The sequence below is a fragment of the Quercus suber genome, unplaced genomic scaffold (genome assembly GCF_002906115.3).
Source record: "Quercus suber isolate HL8 unplaced genomic scaffold, Cork oak 2.0 scaffold_236, whole genome shotgun sequence".
Lineage (NCBI taxonomy): Eukaryota > Viridiplantae > Streptophyta > Magnoliopsida > Fagales > Fagaceae > Quercus > Quercus suber.
In genome coordinates, this window is record NW_027069693.1 from 90,516 (window position 1) to 96,515 (window position 6,000).

The 6,000-nt window shown below is 29.0% G+C and overlaps 1 pseudogene; it reads left to right on the top strand.

Annotated features, from left to right (window-relative positions):
- Positions 1 to 5,234: 5,234 nt before the first annotated feature.
- LOC136070482 (U4 spliceosomal RNA) lies at positions 5,235 to 5,395 on the top strand (annotated as a pseudogene).
- Positions 5,396 to 6,000: the final 605 nt, after the last annotated feature.

Genomic DNA, 6,000 nt, shown 5'->3' on the forward strand with positions numbered 1-6,000 from the left:
CAAAAGTTACTTTTAAAAAAAATAAAAAGTGCTACGTCTATAATATTTTTACAACACTTTTATAATAAATTATAGGCAGTAAGTTATTATTGGTTTTAATTTAAATTTACCACTGAAATTACTTTTTTGCCTACTAATAAAAATTGTAACATTCTGCCACTTATAATATATTGTAAAAATATTGTAAACATAACATTTTTCTAAATATATATATATATATATATTAAGGGGAAAAAATCAAATTCTTGACATCTATTTCATAAAAGATAAGATTTGATATTTAGAATTTTAGAATGTTCTATATCTTCAAATTATTAAAAATAATTTTTTAAATGTGGGATTTTCAAATGCATGTTTGTCTTTTTGATTTTGCAAACTTTTCTCTAATTTTATGAAAATGAAATTATAATTTTATGATTTTTGATTTGATCTTATGTTTCAATACATGAGATCCACTCACCAATTCTACTTGTGATCGTGATTTTAACAACCTTGTCTGTAGAGTGACACCTCCTTTTTGTTGGGCTGTAAACAAGCCAAGCTTTGCCGAGTAGTGTGTATTTGAGCTTGGCTTGTCAATAAAATCAAATGCTCAAGCTTGGCTTGAGCTTGAAACAAGCTTAAAAACAATGTTTGAACTTGAGCTTGTAAGAATGCCAAAAAGCTTGAACTTGGCTTGGTTTGACTTGATTAATTAGTTAAGCTAAGCTCGAGCTTAATATCAAGCTCAAACTTGAGCTCAGGTCAAGTTTTTTAGCTTGGGATCCAAAAAAATTGCATCATCAAATGCTTATATCACCAAAAATCAAGTAAACAAATATACATATAATATGCTCATTTTATCATGCTTCTAAAACCCGTGATTAGAATTTGTTCACATTATAATTTTACATAATTAAATCCACCCATCATCATTTATTGTCTATAGCTTGAGCAATTGTTCAAAATGCAATTTTTATATCCACATTTGTCATTTGTACAATTATAATCTTCACAAATCCAAATAAATTAACATTTCAAAACATATATAAATAAATAAGTTATAAATTAACATTCAAAAGCATATGTGTAATGTCATAATAATAAGTTTATTTAGTAAACATATATCAAGTAATAAACAAGGTTAAGCTTAGTATGTTTTGTATTAAGGCCTATTGTTCATGAATAATTTTTTTTGCTTAAGCTCGGCTTGTTTATCAAACAAGCCTAAAACTAAGGCTCAAACTGGGCTTATTTGTAAACAAACGAACATGAATGAGATTTTTATCAAGTCGAGTCTGAGTTGTTCATGAACGGCTTGGTTGGTTTACAACCCCAATTTTGTAATATAATGATAGTCTAAATACATGAATGGTTGCTTTCTACAAATAACTTAGAATTATAATATAACAAAAGTGATAAATCCTCATATTTTGTCCTTATAATACAAAAAATTTATATTTTTTAAATTATAATTTTTATAATTTGATAGTTGAGGAGTTAATTAGGATAGAGATCCTACACGGTATCGGTGAGAGGGATTGGGGATCGGATCTTAGGATCGGCACGAGGATCATAAGATCTTACTTTTTGATTTAAAAAATATACAAAAAATACCTATAATTATAATTCATAATATACATTAAAGAAATATTGAATAAAAGTAATTTTTGACATAAATTACTAATAAAAGGCAAAGTACCAAATTACAAATACATAAACAAAATTCAAAATTCAAAAAAGTTATGACTCACAAATACTAAGTTCTAAGTTCTAACACCACAAATCTATATATATAATAATGGGTAAAGCAGAGAGAAAATTCAATTAAATTTCAAATCAAAATTCAATTAAAGTTTAATTTTGTACCATGTGTATTATCTAATATAAAATTTTAAATTTTTGTGCCAAATTAGTTAATTTAGTGTAGAAAACGAGGAGTTCAATATAATAAGCCATAAAAAACATAATCATATAACTAAAAAAAAATTCAAATTTATGAGAGCATTAACATTGGAGAATGCTAATGCCAAATGTAAGGGAAATTTGACGTTTAAGCTCCAAAATCCTCTCCATCAGGAAATGCTACTGCCAACTATTGCAAAATTTTTTGCAATAGTGCTACAATGCAATTCTATCTTTAGAATTGCACTGTAGTACAATTCTAAAACAAAATAATATTTTTTTATTCACATATTTGACTCTCTCTTGTCACTTCTCTGTTTCTCATCTCCTTTCTCTCTCCACAACAGCCTCTCTCTCTCTCATCACATCTCTCTCTCACGGTGGGCTATTCTGGTGTGGTTTAAGCTTTTTCCGGCGTGGTTTTCGACGTGGTTTCCTCTCAACAAGTGCAGGCAAGCCGAGTTGTACCTCTCGTGGAAGTGCGAGACCGAGCGCCGGAAATGAAACTTGCCGGGAAGTGTGAGACTAGGCTATTCAATGGTCTTTTTCTTGAATCTCGCCAGAAATGAAGGCTTCGGTGGAAGTTGTAGATAGAAATTTAGGATTTTTTGTTTGTGGGTTTTGTTGATTGATGCGTTTTTGGTTGATCTATGAAGTTTTGGGTGTTTGAGTTGATTGGTTATTGTTGGATTTTGTTTGAATGATTTTTGGGTTTCTTGAACCTATTCAATGGTCTTTTTCTTGAACCTCGCCAGAAATGAAGGCTCCGGTAGAAGTTGCAGATAGAAATTTAGGATTTTTTTGTTTGTGGGTTTTGTTGATTGATGCGTTTTTGGTTGATCTATGAAGTTTTGGGTTTTTGAGTTGATGGGCTATTGTTGGATTTTATTTGAATGATTTCTGGGTTTCTTGAACCTATTCAATGGTCTTTTTCTTGAACCTTGCCGGAAATGAAGGCTCCGGCGGGAGTTGTAGATAGAAGACTAGAAGAGAGCTAAAAATGAGAGAGAGGAGAGAGATGGGAGAGAAAATATATAATTTTGGGATATATTATTTTAATAAGTAGATATATTATTTTAATGAGTAGAATAGGAAAATAAAAGTTTGGGATGCTGGAAGTATTGTAAAATGATATGATATAAGTGATAAAGTGACTTTTTGAGATGGTAAAATAGAGTAGAGTAGCATTTCATAATGCTAATGCTCTAAGTCATCTGTGTATATATATATATATATATACACACATATATATTAATAGGTAAAACTTAGAGAAAGTTGAATTAGAATATGAAATTATAATCCAATTTCGCACGTATCTCAATTTATGTAGGGACTATACCATAATTATCCACTTAAACATGTGCCATGTGTCTACTTAATTTTTTTTTAATTTTTGTGTCAAGTGAGTTAATAAGTGCAAAATACTAAGAATCTAATATTAATGAACTATAAAATAAAAAAATAAAAAAAAACTATTACATATACTCAATAAAAATCACCAAATGTTTCTCAAAAAATAAATAAAATAAAAATCAACAGACTTTCTATCTTATAAAAAATTAGAAAAAAATGATCGTAAGTAGTACTAAAATTTAGGTAAGAATTTTAATATGCGACTAATTATATTTACTTTAAAAAAATAATTTGACTAATTATCTATATTTTATGATAAAAATTGTGTTTAATTTTAAATGTATCTATACGTATGCATTAATGCATGCGTTACATGTTTTTTTTAAAAAAAAAAAATTTGACTAATTATTTATATTTTTATAATAAAAATTTTGTTTAATTTTAAATACATCCATGTGTTTGCATGGATCGGAGTTACATGCTATGATTTAATGATAATTCATTAGATCCTCAAATAATGATAATATCGTACATGCCAAGTAACAAAATCTCAAATGCTACATCAGGTTCATCTCCATTGGTTAATAACCATACACTAGTTAAGAACGCATTTTATCAATTATAATTTCATTGATCAAAACAAAAAGTAAGCAACTGACAGCAAATACGAGCTAGTCACACAACTCTTATTTAGCCAATCTTCCCATGAGTAATAATTAATAGGCAGAATTCCATTAAGCAATTACCAACATAGTAAGATTTATGAAATAATTTTTCAAACGTTGAGAAATTATAGTCAGAGAATGTTTTTGTTAGACAACTAAGTAAACAATTAGTACCAGAACTAATAAAAAAAAAAAAAAAAAACCCTCATCATTGGCATAAGTGGTCTTTCTCACAGCAGCTTCACAATTGAATTTCTCACATTCTCACACTCGCTCTCTACTCCCTAGTCTCTTCTCTTCAGGGTTTATTTTATTTTATTTTATTTTATTTTTTTATTATATATATATATATATCAATTTGGGCTAAGCCCGCTAGACTAATCTATTTATTACTTTTTATTTTTTTATTTTATCAGTATAAGGCCTTGGGCTCCATTTGGAGGCCAAAATAAGTTTTTTTTTTTTTTTTTTTTTTTTTTTTTTTGAGATTTCCTTCATAGCAAATGATTTTTAGTATCACTTTAGAATTGGGATCCTACAGATCCTAAGATTCAAATCGAGATTTCACACAGATTCCACTTTAGTAAAGATCTGGAGTTCGTTTGGATAGAACTTATTTTGTTGAAACTAAAAACTGAAAACATTGTAGTAAAATAATTTTTAAATGTGTGAATAGTATCATGAGACCCCAATATAACCTCGTCTCAAGGGCCGCCTGCATAGCAACCCAGTTTTAATGAAAAAGTTACTGAAAAGTGAAATATGTGAATCTCGTGCACTTTTCACGAACCCACGAGACTGATAAAAGGAGCTGAAAAGTCAATATTATACGGCTACTGTTCATGTTTGTCCCCTAACTCTTGCGCAGCAGCAAAAAAAAAAATTGAAAGAAACGCAGACGTGAGTTGGGAAACGCAAATCCAAACCCACACCCAGGGTGTTTTAGAAATGTAAGATCTTAAAATCTTAATATTTGGATTAAAACATTGATAACTACTTAGGATGAAAAAAATTTAAAACCTAAATACCTATGTTGGTAAAGTCCCAACACAAATCGCCTCACTTTGATGGAAGCATTACTAGAATGAATCCTAAGAGGCCGGCCAGATATCCAAAACAAAAGTTATCCTCCCTATAGGCTATAACTTAATGATAAACTACCGACACGAATGAAAATTACTTCCCAACCTTATCCTCATGTTTGTGATTCTAAAGTTTCTAACTACTACAAACAATTTTACTAGTTACCACCTTTTGGTTGCTCCGAGTTGAGGCTGTGTCAGCAATCAGCATTCATGTCGCCAACAATGACATATTGAAGGCGTTGATTTAGATCGTGCGCTTGGGGCAATGACGCAGTCCGTGAGGTTCTAACTGACACGCGTCTATTGCAGGTTGAAAAAAAAAAAAGATCGTCCGTCAAAGGCTAAGAGTGAAAATTAAAAAAAGTGTAAGTTATGTTTGATAACAGTTTTTGTTTTTTATTTTCAAAAATTTTTTTTTGTAATATAAAGAAAAATGAAATTTTCTTGTATTTTTGAAATAAAAAACATGTTTGGTTAGTTGAAATTAAAAAAAAAAAAAAATTTTTTGAAGAAAAAAAATAGAAGTACTAAAATATTTTGTTACTAGGATTTGAATTCTAATGTTAACACATTAAATGGGACAGATTTATTAAACTAAATGCACATTTTCATTGATTTTGAAAATTAGAAACTGAAAACAGCATTTTGCATGTTTTAAGTTTCCTTCACAAATTGAGTTTTGAAAACAATTTTGGTTTTTTGTCCATTTTGAACTACCAAATAAGTTTTTTAGTCTCAAAAATAGAAAATTATTTTTGAAAACAGAAAATAAGGAAAAAAGATAGTTACCAAACATACCCTTAACTTTCAATCTCGGGCAAAGATAACACAGTACCATTGTTTTTTTTTTGAAATTATTAGTATTTTGGCACTGTTTCTAAAATATGTAGAGATTTACCACTTTTTGAGTACTCGAATTTGGAGAAATCGAGTTTTCAACAGTATTTGAGTTTCATGAACTTGAGTTTTTTGAAAAAATAGCCTTCAAATTTTTTGGAAATCTTTTGATGGAA